Raw genomic sequence first — 17687 nt, 5'->3', positions numbered from 1 at the left:
TACGAGTATGTGACACAACCAATTAGACAAAGGACATGGCGGGTCCTTGCCGAAGAATGCGAAATAATCCTCACACGCTGCTTAGCGTTGACAATGAAAACTCGGGAAAATCGGGGGGCGAGGTCTGAAAGGCGTGTTCGTGATGAGAGGCGGCATTATCCTCGAATGTCCTCGATTGTGTGTGCGTTTTATCCGCAGCCATATCTGTATCTGTGTCTCTCATTGTTGTTTGATTTATATCGGAGGCCCGGCTCATCATCAGCTCATTGTTTGCCCCACACCCTACCCCTCCGCACATACAATGTGTATGTACATATATCTGTCCTATGTATATGATGGTGGCCCAGATATAAGCCCAACCAACTCTGACCTTAGCCCATGTCCACTGTCTATTAGCCACAAATCCCCATTTCCATCTACCAACTATTTGCTTTGGTCTTTTTGGGTCGTTTGGTGTGTTTATTTCAGCTAGTTTCGATATCATCAATCAGTCCACCATTCTGGGCAAATAGAAATCAATGCCAAATAGCTTAATGTGTGAATTAATGTGCTATACGGTCAGATTAAATTACACTTATGAGCTGAGCTGTGGTGTGGACATAAGCTTTAGTGTTTGATAAAACCTATATGGGAAAGTCGGACCTGAAAATAAGACTCTTTCAAACCACTTTCGTTCTTAAAGAGTTCTTTTTTTCCTTATATCCTGGCCTTATTTAATGACTTGTTCTGTTCGGCTACTCTTCTAATTTCATTTTCAAGGAATATAAATTACAAGTACAAAACAATACCATTTAGTCATTTGAAATCCTTTGTAAATTATCAACATCAATTGTACGAACACCACGAAAACTGAACACTTCCAATCCCCTTGAGCCTTTCTCACATTTTTATTTACCTCCTTGCCGGGAAAACTTGAAATTGGTTTCCATTATTGCGCATTCTTCGGATCCCGCTTGGCAATAATTAAGTCCAATAATAATTTAAACAAATACCTTTGCCATCCCCAGGCTCACCTTCAGCCTCATTATCTGTGGCAGCAGGTGCAGAAAACCGCAAAACATTTGCCTTATTTCATATTTCTAATTAGACAGCCGACGCTTTTCCGAAGTTTTTGTAACCGGGCAGACAATGCAATGCCCGCCAGAACAGAGGAAAATTCAATTTTCACAAAACAATTGCCATTAGGCGACCGCTTTCCATTGCCGCCAGAAGAGACGAGTGCTCTGCCCAATTGATGTGCCTAATCAGTTTATCTAAAGCATTTTTTTTGGCCGCCTTTCTGGGGGTTGCTGGCCAACAGGAAATTCATCATTGTCAAATGTGCGGCTTGACATTTTCCAAAAGGGGGCTTGGAAAAAATGTAAACTTTTTTGAGGCAACTTTTGGCTTTTTTTGAGGGTGGCCTTTGCAATATAATTAGAAATTCATAATGAATTTTATTTGCTTTGGCCACAGAGCAAAAAAACGAAACGAAAACAACACGGGGCAACGCCGTCTTGTCTAAATGTATTTTTTCGGTAATATTGACGCGCATTTTTGTGCAAATAAAATTAAAACGCCCCCACCCCATTTTCGCCCTTATGAACCCACCGCATTAACAGACCGGGGCATATCAAATTATCAGGCGAGGGCTGGGCAGTAGTCAGTCACTCATTCATTCAGTCACTCAGTCAATCGTTCAGTGAGTCCATCAGTAGGAAATTCTGGGTCGAGCCTTGGATTTCAATTTTTTTTGGTCTAAGGGATCTGGGGTGCTAATGCGGCGTGCAGGTATCAAAGCGACGTTTGAAAAATGAAATTAAAAATTGTTGTTGATTCTAGCGCGAAAGGAATGGATGTAGCGAAAAACAGCAGAAGAATAAAGTTAATGACAAAAGCGAATATGGCACACCCTTCCTAATGCATTGCAAAATTCAATAATAGTCTTAATTTCATTTTTAAGTATGTGTACTATTTTTCAAAAATTCATCGTCTGAAACAACTCTCACAAATATGCAATGCATTTTTAGATGTAATCTACTTATTCCGAGCAAAGTGGCCCATTATGGTCGGCATTATAGAGTGCAGCCTAAAAAAGATACATCCCACCTAGAGCTTTTAATTTTTAATGAGTCAAAGAGCACTTCTTGAGCTATCTGTGTCCATGACGAGGTTGGAGGTTCATTACAAGGAGGCAGTCCGTCTAGAAATCGCCCTGACTGCCATTCATTAGGAGAGGACATTTTGTTGTTGTCTTCATTAGAAACTTCGGGTCGCAAAGTAAGTTTGGAATTTATCCATCTATCTGTCAGCTTGGGTTTCCTGCTCGTTGCCGGGTCCGGATATTGCTTTGGTTTGGTTGCTTTGCAGATGACTACATGGCGCCACATGTCACCAATACAGAAAACAGAACACAGAATACCAAGTACCAAATACCAAATACAAAAAAACCAAGAGGACCTTGAAGGACTTCGCTTTGAGCAGCATGACCTTCGGTGTGTTGCTCATATTCATTATAAGCCCAAATAACTGTTGTCGTTGAGTGGCAAGTGTCAAAATACCATGGCCCAAAAGGATTGTTACCACGTCGCACGTCGATTCCCCGATTTGCTCTCCTCGATGGCGCCTTCTGGTTTTCTGCTCAATTGGCTCTGGCGTCGATTTGGCCAGCCTGATGTGTTCCCTTTTGTGGGCTCGAGTTACCAGTTGCAGCTAACTGACTGGCTTATTGGCCTGGCTTTCGGTTGGCCCTTGGCCCGGCTCATGTGATTTACCGGCCCTCAGATGCTCAAGTGTCAGCAGAAGCTGAAGGGAAGCCTTAGTGGCGGTGGCGACTGGCGACAGTTGGCCCTGGCTCAGCATTAAGCCTCATTTCTGGCCAATTCCGTCCTACACTTTCTGATAACTGTTGCCGTAAATCAATATCCCGCTTTGTGGTCAATCAAAATGCGTTTTTTGCACTACTGCAGAGCGTACTATTCGGAAAAGGCTAAAACGTAATGGGAAGTACTTTGTTACTTTGAGATAGATAGGTGTCAGGAGTCAAGTAACGCAAAATAATGACTAGTTTTTTACATGGCCGGAACTAAGTATTTCCATATTTTTAAAAAGTTTGGGCCAGTCTAATTAATTTGTATTTTATACGAAACGGAACAAAAGAAAGTCGCGGCGGCAATAATTCATTGAAAAATATCATCAAAATCAAATGACAAAAACAATGTCATAAATAATAATTAATGCCACTTAATGCACACTACCAACAATATTCAAACAGAGCTGCGAAAAAATATGAATACATATAAAAATATAAAGCAGGATATAAATCTCGGCAGAGAGGGTGAAAGCAGAGACAGACAAGTTGGTCATAAAAATGGTTTATAAGTCCATAAAAACCAATTGTTTGCATTGCCCGTAATTGCATTAAAAAACACTGAGCCACGTGGACACTCCAATAAATATTGATGGGGAATTGGGGGAAAAAATGAAAATCTGGAATCGAAGCGTATGCATTTTTAATTTCGGACTTAACGCGGCATATAATATGTAATTAAATCAGAATCTGATTAAATAAAAACAAATTAAGTGGTTTGTAAATAAATTGAAAAGCGAGTGCGTAAAAAAAGTAAATAAATTTGCGGCCATGTTATTGTTACATAAACTGCGCTTGCCAATTTTTTGTTGCCTGTTGATCACAAACAATACATTAATAAAATAAACCAATAACTAATCACATAAAACAGCGCTGTCTACATCGGATGTACAGTTCAGTCTACTTCTAAAAAATCGTTTTGGAGAAACTCGAATAATACCACCAACTCTTACTTAAGGCCAAAGTTAAAATAATATTGTGACAAGACCCATCCCTCGAACAAGTCTGGGTTCTTCTAGCTGGAGGCCAAATTCACAGACCATCCACATTTGTCTATTTTCCTATGCAAATCGCTCGATTTCACTGAGCAAACGGAAGTTTTGGGCCAGTCTGAGGAAAACCTCTTTTGCAATCACAACCCCTTTGCGCATTATGCGTAATTCTAAAAATGTTTTCTTTTGCTTTGCTTATTTTTTAATTGCTAAGTTCTTATTTCCACCTCAGCCCAACTCAACCCCTTTGCGGCCTTTCTACTTTAGCCTTTCGTCTGCCAAAAAGTTCAACGAAGTGTGTAAAGTTTTCTTCGCACAGCACTGGAATGGGGTAGCCAGCTGCTTTGGCATTAAATTTGTGTAAATGGATTTTGCTAATGGATCCAATAATTCATTTACAATTTCACTTCTTAGCCTGGCAAATGGTATTTGCGCCAAGGTAAATAGGAGTCAAGACGACTTGGCCGCACTTTTCTGCGGTGGCCGATGGGAGGAAGGCAAAGTGGTTTGCATTCGGTTTTTAGGTGGTTTTCGGTGGAGGATTTCACACTTACATACATAGGATGTGCTGGAAAACGCTAAGGAAAATTCCCTGCCTCTACGTTCCTACTATATTTAAATATTTACTTGTCTTAGATCGTTACAACTTTTAGCTTTGACTGCCAGTTATTTGCACCTGAATTTGTGAAACGCTTTTTCAATGTGTTCTTTTCCGCCTTTCCCTTAATCTCCTATAGCGCGGAAAACAATTCCAAACACACAATTAAATACCATTTTTTACGCCCAATAAATTTGTTAAAAAATGCATGAGGCTGCGTGAGGTCCCTTTTGTGTGTGAGTGCCTGCTTAACAATATGAAAAATAAAGCTGACCATTTTTTCACACGCCAGACACGCAAGGATGAATCAGGGGATATATATATTTGTATATATATACATACATATATGCTGGCTAAAGAGTTGAGGGCAACGCGTGCTAAGGACCAAAAAAAAGGACCCACAACAATGAACCTGAGCGTCACTTTGTCTTTTTGTTGGCACACACACACTCGCACGCAGCTGGACACCCATGTATATACGTGTGTGAAAAATCACTGCCGCATAACGAAGGTCCTTCCTCGTTGTTGCTGTTGCTGCGCCATTATTTTGCTTAATTATTTACATGAGTAAACAGTTGAGAGTTCAGTTCAGTTCACTTGCGCTGGTGATGAGTTGCGGAGGTAATTTTTTCCATATTCTATGGTGTCCGCAGATGCGTACAGTGTAAAATATTTCTAAAAAACTAATTTATTGATATTATTGTTGCTTTTTATACCCGTTCCTCGGGTGTCACAATCTTAAAAAATTTTTTTTTTTCCTTTTTTTTATTATTTATCTCGTTCATTTTAATTGATATGCCAAAAACTACATTAAACGTACACTAGCTGAGCAATGGGTATCTAATAGTCGAGGAACTGAAGTACCGTGGACTCTTGTGTAAATAACCGCAAGCGCGTCGCTTAAAAATTGGTCAAAAGCCCGCCTAATGGAACGCTTACTTTTTTGAGGGAAATGAGTTTACCCGAGGAAAATGCGGTGAAAGGGCTCCCAAAAAAGAAAAAGGTGTGAGTGTGGGTGGCGGAGCTCTCACCTCTCAGAAAAAATATATATGCGCTGAAATTTCCAATTCCATAAAAGCGGGCAACGCCTTCGAGATTCCTGTTTTCCCTTGCTGGTAATGTCTTTTTTCTGCAGCGAATCAAATCGAAAAGAGCTGAAAGCCATGGCACAACTTGGTAGAGACTTCCAATCAGACACAATTTGTTCCAACCAGCACCGCAATGAGATGAGAAGAAGGCCACGAAGACGAGAACATGGCTCACATGGAGCTCCTTGTCTCACTTCGTCTCCCGCTTCCGCCGCCCTGGCAATAATAATTTCAAAATTACAAATTCACAAAACGTACGCGAAATTATGCGCAATGTCTGCACCTCGGTTTGTCCGCCCCTCTTCCCTTGAACGCCCCCTTCCCGCAACGCCCCTGCTCGAGGACTGCGTCATCATCCTCCGATGCCCTCATGTATCTTTGTATCTTTGCATCTTTCAGCTGCCATCTGCCGCTGCTTCTGGTGCTGAAAAAGCTGTGCCGCGCCTAAAGCACTTTTTATATTATATATATTCGCATTTATATATAGCTATTGATGTGCCACATACATATATACATATGTATATATATTGGGTATATATGCCGCCATGCCGCATCAAGGATTACATGTTGCGCAAGCCGCGCCACATCCTCACCTCAGTTTTGGCACAGTGGGAATGTTCTTTTCAATTCTAAAACGGATCAATTTTAGTAAAAGCACTTGTCCTGTAGATGCACAAAATTTAATTAGAAAAATCGTTGACAGATCATTAACTTAATTATAATTCTTTAAAGACAATCCGTACGATAAATTTAACTTGAATTGAATTTTATTTACATATGTCGATGATTTGACTGAGTAATATTCACATATAAATACTATCCAGATTGGCAAAAAGTGGTAGATCGTATTTATAGGAACACTTCTTATTACCTAAAAGGCATTTTCTTTTTCAACTTCTACTGTGAACTAAAATTATTTATACTTCATTGTTATCCAATTGATGTTGTCCCACTGTGTCGCGTCTCCATTTTCGTCTTGTATAAAATGCATAAAATTCACATTTAGATGTTGCTCTGCGGCCTGCAACTGCGACTGCCGGCTTCCATGTTGCCATGTTTCCAAGTTTCCCCCGATCCGATATGAAGACCCAGCCTTCAGCCCGTCTATAACTGGCATTCATCATTCATTCATTGCCTCCACTCCACTTCACTCCAACGGCAACTGCGATTTTTCATAGCAAATATGGCGAAGTCGCGATTCGCGGAGTTGCTGTGCGGCTTTTTGAGTCTTCGAGTCAATCAAATGCCCCAAGTTCATTACGAACTTCGGAGTGGTTGGGTGAGTAATAAGTGTCGGGTCTTCTCTCTATAATAGTTTGCCTGCCTATCTGTCTAAAATGCACAGAAAAAATACTATTGCAATACAAAAAATTAATGAAAATAATATTTCCTCTGCTTTAATAAGTCAGTTTTGGACAGGAGCATGGAGATCTGATATAAATTTCAGCATTTGCCGACAATAAACTTATTGCTAAACAAAGATAGATTTTTATTGTCGTACTAGACAAACATTTTATAAATTTAGGAGATTGTTAGGGCTCATTAGATTAATAGGGTTTAATAAATCGTTTAAACAAATGCTTTGGTATGAAAAATATCCATGATCTACATACAATAATTTTCTAATTATAATACAAGTCTTAAAATGTAAAATTATGCTTCAAAGTGTTCCAGGCCTGAACCAAACCAAATGTGCACCTATTCGGATGTGTTTTTCTATCTGTGCAGAATAGTTGGCCACGAGTTGGGCATAGATCAGGTTATTGCGCTGCCACCTTCGTCCATTTTCGGCTGCTACTTTGTTGGCTGTTGGGCTCTTTGGCTGTTGGCCTGGTCCGGAGTCGGAGTCGAAGTCGTAGTCGGTTGTTGTTGCCTTTGCTGATGGGGATGTTGATGGGCTTGATGCATGTTGTGTTAGCTTCTGTTGTTGATTTGGAATGCAGTTTGGCGGTATGGCCCGGGGCCATATTTCCTGCTCCTGCATCCGCCACTCCGCATTTTGCATTTTGATTACTTTTTTCTGTTGCTCAGCCGACAGTTGGAAGTTTCGATTTAGTTTTTGTGGCTTATAGAGTGAGATGTGCAGATATCTACTCTCTATAGTTCAGCGTTTTTCCGACGCTTTGAAAAGAACCGAAAATTCAGCACTTTGCCAACAATTGGCCAGAAAGGAAAACTTTTCGACTAACTTTTTAATGGCCACGTGGAGGGAGAGCTTTTAACTGTAATTAGGAAACAGGCGCACAGTACCACATTGAGAAAAACCCTACTATTTTTTGTACATCCGATTCAAAAATATTTTAAAATATCTTTCACGCATTTACGGTTACAGTAAAGGTAGTTCTAGATGTTTTGAGTTTGTTGCATTTTATTGAATTGCCGCAAATGGAAATGATTGTTATTTAAAAATTTCGCCTTGTGCAGCACTTGCAAATATATATTCCTGCGCACATTCAAAATGCTGTGTATATAAAGCGAAAATAATAAGGAAAAATTCAGCTCAATTTTCGTGAGTTCCGCTTGGCATGCAATTTCAAAATTTTAGCAATTTCGCTTCTGGTTTGTTGCTGTTTTCCTCCTTTTCTGTTTCGGGCAATGACATAAATTTATTTGGGTTTCTCGTGTTCGGTCGGCGCACAAAAGTTGATGCCACAAAATGGCGTCTGGCCGGGGAAATTGTTGCATGCATTTGCATATTTTCTGCATCGGCTTGGCCCGCAAAAGAGCGAGTGCGCGACATTTTATTCGGAAAAGTGCAGGCCCACTTAGCTCCCCCATCTTACCGAATATTTTCCCTTTTTCTCGGCCATAAAACATCGCCAGCCCTCTGCCAACATGGCCAAAATGGCGTTGCTGAAAATGTCAACCATGTGCAAAAAGGCAAACATCACTGGGCGAGGGGCCGCCAGTAGCAAGTACCAACCGGCTGAAGTACGACTATTTCCCAGGGCACAGTGGCACGAAACTCATAACTAAACACAAAAAATAATGAATTAATAATATGCGGAAACTACAAAATATATTCTTTAAATGTTCTTACTTCTTTATTACAATATTAAATATAGCCACTACTCTTGCAAAGTAAAAATCGGTTGTGTGCATACTATAGAATATATTTGTTGATATGATATTTAGTATTACCTTAATTGACCGTGACCATTACTTATTTTTCTACCCCTAATAACAAAATTAATTAGAACGATCGCCATCGAGGGCACCACTGTACATTTGGGCGGGCAATCAGCCAACCAAAGCGACGGCCATGCGATGTCCAATGCCCAAGCCACCAAGACCGCTCCTCCCCTTCCGCCTCCCAGAGCCTCCTCCCCCTTCTCCTCCTCTTTCTCCTCAGCACCCCTCCGGCCTTAACCCTAGGCCAACCCCGCAGTCGGAGTAGAACCCGCAATTATGCTGTAGACCAAAGCAAAATAATTACTTTGATCGTCAAATGATATTATTTTGTCGGCCATGCGGTGTCTGTGGTGCAGGGCATGGTGTTTGGGGGGTGCGGGGTGTTGGGGTGGCAATGCGGTAGGGCTGGGCAGTAGGATGGTAGGATAGTTTCCCGGGGAAAGGGGGAGGGAAGGCCGTCCGAGTGGGCAGAGTAGGGGGCGTGGCCGGTTCTGCATGCAATTGAGCTGGGTGTGCGAGTGTGCCGTGCATAAGTGTGTCTGTGTTGGCAATGGCCGTCGCGAAACAGTGGTTTTGAATTATGGCATATTAGTTAACACTCCAGGAATGTTCAATGGTTTTTCCAGAAAATTACACCTTTGATCTACAGAATGTTTGCATATTTTCATGCAAAATGAAAATAATCTATAATAATTCCCGCTCCTACAGAAATATATTTAAGAAGTTTGTATATTTATCTGATTAACTGTTAAAGAGAAATGTTACTCCACAATATATGTGTTTTTTCCACTGTTTTCTATTGGCCAGCCACGATGACATCGACAATGGCCGCCATCAACTGAAAGTGCAATGTGCATTTGGCCAAATTTGCATTTGTCGGTATCCCCGAACCACCCAAAAGCCATTTTAGCCGGGTCAGGCCCACAAGTTAATTACTTTTTCGTACATTTTCGATGGCGCGTTTCGCACTGCAAACTTCATTTTTTCCATCTTTATTTATTTCACTGCAAATGAAGCCTCCGTCCGCATGGTCCCCCAAACCGTCCCACGAAAGCCCCGAATGCCCCGAAACTGAAACTGAAGCTACAGCTCCATTTGCAGTCCCAGTTCTCAGTCCACTGCAATATCCGCGTCCTGCACTTCGCTCCTCCTTTCGGTCGTTGTTAGTTTGAATGCGTTTTCGCATTTATATGCAAATTTTTTGGTTTGCATGCAGAAAATATTGCTTTCGACAAATGGCCGGAGAGTTGGGAACGGGAACGGGAACGGGAGTGGGAACGGGAATGGGATTGGGGCGATGATATAGTGGGGGTTTTCTGCCAGTTTTCGGTGCGGTTGCCAGGAAAAAAGGGGACGATCCCGGGGCCACGGAATTGGTCGGCGAAATTGCAATGAGCTGGCCAATGGGCGGCATCACCATCATCATCATCATCATGAACTCAAATGGGCAAAACCACAAAATTAGAATGAAATTCTACCAGGATATGTGTGTGTTTCTTTTTTTAGTAATTTCAGGGGCTAACCCGCCGAACTATAAGTTATTATTTATTGATCAGCTATCAGAAATCGGAGTTCACCAAATTAAACAAGTCACTTATTGTATTTACGCAATTACATCTTTGTAGCATATGAATATACAAAAATAGTAGGCTTATAATTGAAAAATACTTCAATATCTAACTATTTTTTAATACAATGAAATCAATTTAGTAAACACTGGACATCCGCACAGTTTTCCCTTCCTTTACAAGTTTTGCAACCCCGTGCACTATGAATGAATATTGCATCTTCTTTTCCAAGAATCTCTAATAGAATTTTCTACTTATTAGAGTAGGTAAAAGAAAACTTCCCACACATTAACTTTAACCTTTTGTCGACGGCCCAACCCCCTTTGGCAAATTAATAAAAAGGAAAATGTTTCAACTGAGCTGCAGATTTATGGCGGTTAGAAATGTGCAATTAATGCGCGTATAAATTACAGCGGACAATTAAATGGGGCTCAGACGTGCTGAAAGTAGCCTGTACCCATCCGCAAATTATCCGGACCCACAGTATTACACATACGCCGCGTGGGCGTCGACATTGCGTGCTTAGGGAGTGTGATTTATTTTTGGGAGAATCGTCTGGATGAGCATTCGTATGAATGAATGCGTTTATAATGAAGTTCCAATAATACATACGACTAATTATGCACCAGGAAGCTGACGAGGAGATGCGATATGAAGTAAACAAAGGGAACTTGAGGAAGTACTAGCACCAAATGTCCTGTGGAACAGTAACTGGCAATTACTCTACTAAAAGAATATTATTTTAAATAATATATATAAAAGTGATGAGGATACATAAGGATACATTTTAAATAATATATATAAAAGTGATGAGGATACATAATACCATTCCAATTGCCACGGAAATAAATATTGTTCTGTATACTAGTGTTCCACTGAATAATGCTTGTTTAAACTTTTAATGTTGCCAAAATATTTGTAGGAAAATTGTGCAATAATTTTAAGCTATTGAAAGCATTCTGTTTCACAAGAACTCATTGTGCTAACAGGCGTTGAACATCATCGACTCTGAATACACATTCCTTACATTACTTACCCCAAAAATGGGGTTAGCTGCGTAATCTACAGAGCCCAAATTGAGTTGTCTGTGTGCAATGGACAAACAGAACCCCACCCAGCTTGGGTTCACCCTCTCCCGTACTACGTCCATGCTCCTGCAGCAATGCAATTCATAAATTTCAACAATGATAATCGAGCAACTCAGTTTGAAGAGGGCGTTGCAAGATTGCCGACTGCACTTGGGCGAGATTACAGCAGGGGAATTGCCAAAGAATGGGGATGTGGCAGCATCCAGTCGGCAAGTGTAACATATTGCACATGCATACTCCCATGCCCATGCCCATGTCCATGTGTGCATTGGTCCTTTTCGCCCAGGACAACGTAGCTCGTAGCTCGTAGCTCGCAGCTCGATTGCGAAGCCGATGCCATCGTCGCCACCCAAACAAACACTCGACGCTTTTGTTCCTGCTGATGGAATTATTTGTTCGCACATTGTCAACTTACCACTCCCCCAATCCACATGCCCCGGGCACCGCACCGCCCACCGCCCGTTTCTTTAGGGTGTGCATACACCGTAAAAAATCATACAGTGCTCACAGAACCATACCTCCAATATCGTGATGCAATGAATTGCATGAGAATGCAAGGAACTGAATGATGTTTCTATATTATTACAGGACATTAAATATATATTATTTATATATGTTTGTTCGACTTTAATCGCTGTGTACCTGCGACATCCGTGGCTGGTGTTTCCCATTGCAAAATGCAATTTGCCGCCACCCGAAAGGTTTTCCACCCACCACTCCCCCATTTCGGTCTTATCTTTGCTTTCATTTCATAAACCAGCTGCCCCCCGTCCGTCCAGTCACAGTTTGCAACACTTTTCGACCGCAAAACGAACTCAAAACTGAAACAATGAAGACTCGTTGCTGCAACTGCAATCCATTCTGTGGGCAGACTGCAGTTGCCGCACGATGTATCATCAGTTGAACTTTTGTGCGGCTGTCATAGGCAGAAATTGGTTGCATGCCTGGCTCTCTGCCGAAAAAACACACAAATTTTCCCGAGAACGAGCCCTTGCAACTTCATTTGCACTGATGCGGAATGGGAAAAATCGTAGGGGGACGATGGAGGGATCCAATGGGTCCAAGTCGAAGGCTTATAAATCAATTGGAATTGGTTTTGAAAAGACAATGTGATTGGATTTGATATTTTCGTTCGGTGTTTCGGATAAGATCTCAAGGATTGGCTTTGGGTGAAACACTTGGGAAAAGCCAATTTACGGGGTCGAGACTTAAAAACTGTGTGCCTTGGAAAGGAATTACATATATTGCATTATATACATACAGTGAAAAGTACACCTGAATAAGGGATTGCATGTCACATTTCACATTTAGATGTGACAGTGTCTCGTGGCTTTTTTCGGTTTTCCCCTTGGGCTGACGTCTCTATTTTTTTTTCCATAGTTTATCTTTATGTACCGCTGCAATTTTGTAGAACAGCATGCCCCGAGGAGGTGCCCACTCCGCATTCTGCAGAATGCCTGGTTCATTCTGCCGAAGACTAATTGAAGTCTCTCAACACCTCGGTCGAACGGAACCAGCTGAAAACTGTGAGAGCGCCTTGTATTCCCAACTGGCCTTAATTAATTTCTCACCCATCCAGCGGCAGAAACTACGCAGCTTATTTGAATGTTTATTAAAATGTACGAGAACCGAGAACTTGCCTCCCCGCGTTGCCCCCTTTTCTCTCGGACATTGTTGCGCCTAATTTGATATAAAATATATGTATAATATATATATTTATGTGCCATGGTGTTATGGCAAGGCAGGCGATTCACTAACAACGCGCCAACATGCAAATTGGCAATTTAGTTTTAATTTTTTAATCGCTGCAAAGGAAAATTCAACTCGTTACGTTGATTGTTGAACAGATATACATATAAATTGTATTTCGTTTGGATAACTCATAAGTGGCTACTGTTTTACATACATAGGAATAGGAAAATATAAAAAATACAAAATAGTTTTTTCGTGTGCACCTTTTGTTCATAATTTTTAATTGCAAAATGCAGAATATTTAAAAAGTTTCATTCAAAAGGGGCTAGTAATTGTTTCCGAGTGCATACAATATCATGTCAAGCAGACATTTGAATTCAATTAAATTCTTTCGCCTTTTATCGAAAAACTTTTGCGGCAACAACTTTTTTGTATTCCCAACCATTTTCCACTTTACAAAAGCTGCATAAATTAATTAACCAAAATGCTTTTAAACTTACATACATACATACGTCCCTAAAATGCACAAATTCTTCGACAGAAATCTGCGACTGAAGGAAAACAAAGGCATAAATCGATTAAATTTGCTGTCATTCTAAATTTGACACATGAAACAAAATGCGTTGAAATATTCCTACCCACGGTCCTCAAAAAATATTTTTTAAAATGGAGGGGGAAGTTTGTTCCTGTCACATGTAGCTGGGTGTGAAAACAGCAACAACAGCAAGGGTAACATACGTTCGAAAAGCTTTTCAGATTTTCCCCTCCCCGATGGGGGTTTCCTTTCGGGAAAAGGGTGAAAATCTGGGCGCGCGACGTTTATGCAAATTGTCAGCCGTTTGACTGTAAAAACATTGTGTAGCCATTTGAACTTTCGGGCAACAAAGAGTTGAAAGGAATTTTTTTGGCAGGAGCAGATGGAATTTAAAATTAACATAAAACGCTTGAAAAATGATATGAAATAATACAAAAGCTTAAATACATGTTTGAGTTTAGAGTGCCAGTAGTTAACCTGATTAATTTGTTGTGAGGCCACATTTAAGATTATATTTACTACCAAGAAAGAAAGAAGTTTTATTTTAATCCCTAGTGTAATAAATTGATTTTCTTCATATATATAGCGCACAACATACCATTAAAATTTTGTAATTTTCCACCTGTTGTAAGCGTCTTGTTTCTTCCTGCAATTAGAATCTTCATTACCATCCGATGTTTGCCTCGGAAAATCGGCTCTTCTCATTAGCTCTTTGAAAAGTTGTATTTGCCAGTGGAACGCGTTTCCGACTTGTTTAAGGCGGCACCGAGCGATAAATAAGCAGCTTTCAACCTACAACTCTGACTTTAACACTTGCGACAACTTAATTCGTCGCAATCATGCGAGCAGTCTCAAATGCAGTCTCCTCACCGCTTCCACCAAGAGACCCAATTTAAATTAATCAACTTGCTGGGCCGAACTACACCCATTAAATACCCTGCGATTCTTTCACCCACTCGAGGGCTCCTCACGAACTGGCGATAACCTCAGCTGTTGCGTGCTCCCGACTAATTTTCATGTGCGTTCCTAATGAACTTTTAATTGTTTTGCGAGCAAACAGAAAAGATTCGATCAGAAGACAATCGCAATTGAAAGTTTAATGAGGTTTAGTTAATAGGCTGAAAAGGTTACACAAATGGTTTGCAAGAACAGATCTTATCCCATTAATATTTATTTAAGGAATTTTACTAAGTTACTAAGTAGCTGATATTAAAATATATTTCTATTACTGTCCAAACCTAATCTAAGCACCTATTTATACCTAGGCAGACTCACTCATAATTCAGTTGGAGGTCCTTCAGTTCGATTCTTCTCTTCCGAGTGGCAAACCACACAAAGCCCACATAAATAAATTGCCGGCAATTACGGCGTTAACAAGTTTTATTGACTGACTAAATGCGCAAAGCCCCCTTACCCCGGAAATCCATGAAGTAAATTCCCCCTGCGTCACTGTCGAACTGAAGTCCAGAGATTTTTTCCGCTGCCCGACGCTTCAACTGAGTTCTCCCCCTTTTTCGGATTTTTCGGGCAAGGACATTTCATGGGCTTGTACAAACGTTTAACCGAGTGTCTGCTCCCCTCAATTTTTCCTGCCTCCCCTCTCCCCCTCCGCCTTTTTTGGGCGGGGAGTAAATTTATTTGCGCTTCGTGGTCGTCTGGTCAAGTTTTTGTTTTTGACCGAAAGAGGGGAGTTTTGTGCCGAGGGAGAACAATGAATAATGTCCGCAGTCAGTCGGGCGCAATCGCTTGTTTCCACTTGCCGACCACCCACCGCCACCCACTGCCATCCCCCTATACCCCTCCCCATCCATTCTCCCGCCCCACTTGGCCGCCCATTCATTCCGCTAGATCAATCTTCGTTGCACTTCTGTTGGGGTATCCCCCCTCCTCCCGTTTCGCTCTCCCTGTCCATGTCTGTCTATCGATTCGACACTTTGTTGCATTTGAAATTTATTAGCCGGTTCTATTCCGCATACACGTAAAAAAGGGTCTGTGCTGTAAAAATTTTGATATCGCTGGAGTTTATTATTAAAGGTAGAACAACTTCGTCCAGCCTTTTAATTCCGCAATTAATCAAAGTACAAAAATTGGTTACATTTTAGAGTCCTTGCTAAATCTTTTCTTGTTATTATTGTTCCATAGTTCATATGCCTGAAAATATATATTTAGGGCTAAATAACTATTGAAAACAATAACGATTTCTTCCTGTGCCAGAACACCCCGACAGAAATCTTTATCGAGCACGTGCATATATGTTGATATATCCACAGCATATTTCTCACATTATAACTGTCAGTCGAAAATTTACCTTTCGAGCTAAGCATAAAAAATGGCAAAGGAATCATAAGGCGACATTGATTCTGGGCTATTCCTTTTTATTTTGGCAATGGCAGCCAATAAAAAGATAAAGCCAGGCAAGCGAATCGTCTGGGGGGAGGTTATAGCCATGTGTCTTGGTCTCGGGCGGTTCGTTCCCCTCGGGAGGTGGTGATGTGGGTGATATGGGCGACATGGGTGATGGGGGCGGGGGCGTTAGGAGGAAGGGGCGTGTGCTAGGCGCTATCAGCATATGCGGTTTAAGTTGCGGTTGACATTTATTTCACGCACCATTGCACAAGTAAATGCGTTGCGGCTTGCCAATTCGATTGGAAGGGGTGACGAATATATATTTATATGGTCTGCAATCGGGCGGGGTAATGTACTGAAGTATTGCAACTTAGCAGGGCCTTTTAGGGGACTAAATATATAAAATATATATATGTTTCATGAATGCCAACAAAGCTCTGTACTGATACCTTACACTAAATATTTCAAAAGCATCTATAAATAAAATTTTCAAAAAATGTCAAATTTAGTTGGTTCTTCAATTTCATCAATGCTTGTTCTCATTTTTCAGACAAGTTTACAATTAATCGATCAGCCTTATATCACGTATCTATTAATTTATCCATCACATCTTCAATTAGCAGACACTCAAAGAAAGTCGACCTGGGAATCGATTGGAGAGCTCAGTCTGAAGCAACTTTGACGGCCAAAGATCATCTCCATCACATTTTGCGGGCCCAGAGACCCTTTAACCCTTTCGTTGTCGGTGCAACTTCTGGGCCACGCCCCCAAAAGGCAAGAAGAGTCGCCTTCGAGGGTCTCGGGGTCATTTATCCCCACTGCCTCCACACTTGTGTTTCAATATCTTGGCTTAGGATTTCTTATTCGTTGCGTTTGCCTGTTTGCCTTTTTGGGTTTTTAATTTTACGCTTCGACATTTTATAATTTCCACACTTTGTGCTAGGCTGCCCCCTTTTCTTCATTATTTTATCTCCCTCATTCGGTTCTTGGGGCCTCTCGTCTTTAGCCCCAAACATCAAAAGTAAAGTTGTACTTTCCAGCATATTCTTTTGCCTGCTCCTCGTATTTTTGCTTAGCCCGACTAAAAATTCCTGTCACGTACACAAGATTTTAATTGATGCCATTAAGAGGTTGGGGTCTCAAGAAACAAAAATAATATAACTTGAGCGACAGGAATAAAAGTATGGAAAGAAAAAAAGAATTTGGAAAACTACATTTAAATGTTTATAGCGTTTGTGAGTCTACCTAAATAAAAGGTGTTTCATTTTAATTGTTATTTCCTCTAAAACGACAACTGTTAAAAACATTTCGGTGATTAACTGAATCTCTAATTAGAGGAATGATGTAGCGAATTTTTGTGAAGTGGCTCATGAAAGTCAGAGATAGTAAATAATTCCCGGCAGTCTTTATCCTTGCCGACATTAATTAATGGAACTTACAGCTCTATTCGCAGGATAACTGAATCTCGAAACTTTTTAGCTGGGTAAGTGGGAATTTTAATTGTACCCCATCCGCACACACACACACATACCCAAACACACGTTTTTCCCCATCCTGTGTTGACTTTAATTGTGCGAAAAAGCAAAAACATTCTAATTTACAGAGCTGCGCGAAAAAGGATGCAGGATATGTGAGCTGTTTTAGCATAGCCGTGAAGTTCCCCGACTCATTTCGTGTGTTTGGAATGTGATAGTGTAATTATGATGCGGTTTTGGGTTCGGTACTCCGACACTCCGCCCTGTCCACATCCTGGCGAACAATTGCAGCCGAAGATTAGCCAGCTCAGCCCTTAGCACACGC

At 41.0% G+C, this 17687-nt stretch overlaps 1 protein-coding gene across 2 annotated transcripts in view; it reads left to right on the top strand.

Annotated features, from left to right (window-relative positions):
• The window catches only part of LOC6529412, a 48843-nt gene that overhangs the window by 4046 nt on the left and 27110 nt on the right, over window positions 1-17687 (top strand). The window lies entirely within an intron of this gene.

Source organism: Drosophila yakuba, chromosome 2R (assembly GCF_016746365.2).
Source record: "Drosophila yakuba strain Tai18E2 chromosome 2R, Prin_Dyak_Tai18E2_2.1, whole genome shotgun sequence".
Classification (NCBI taxonomy): domain Eukaryota; kingdom Metazoa; phylum Arthropoda; class Insecta; order Diptera; family Drosophilidae; genus Drosophila; species Drosophila yakuba.
Note: the sequence above shows the minus strand (reverse complement) of the source record. Positions and strands in the feature narration are given on the sequence as shown.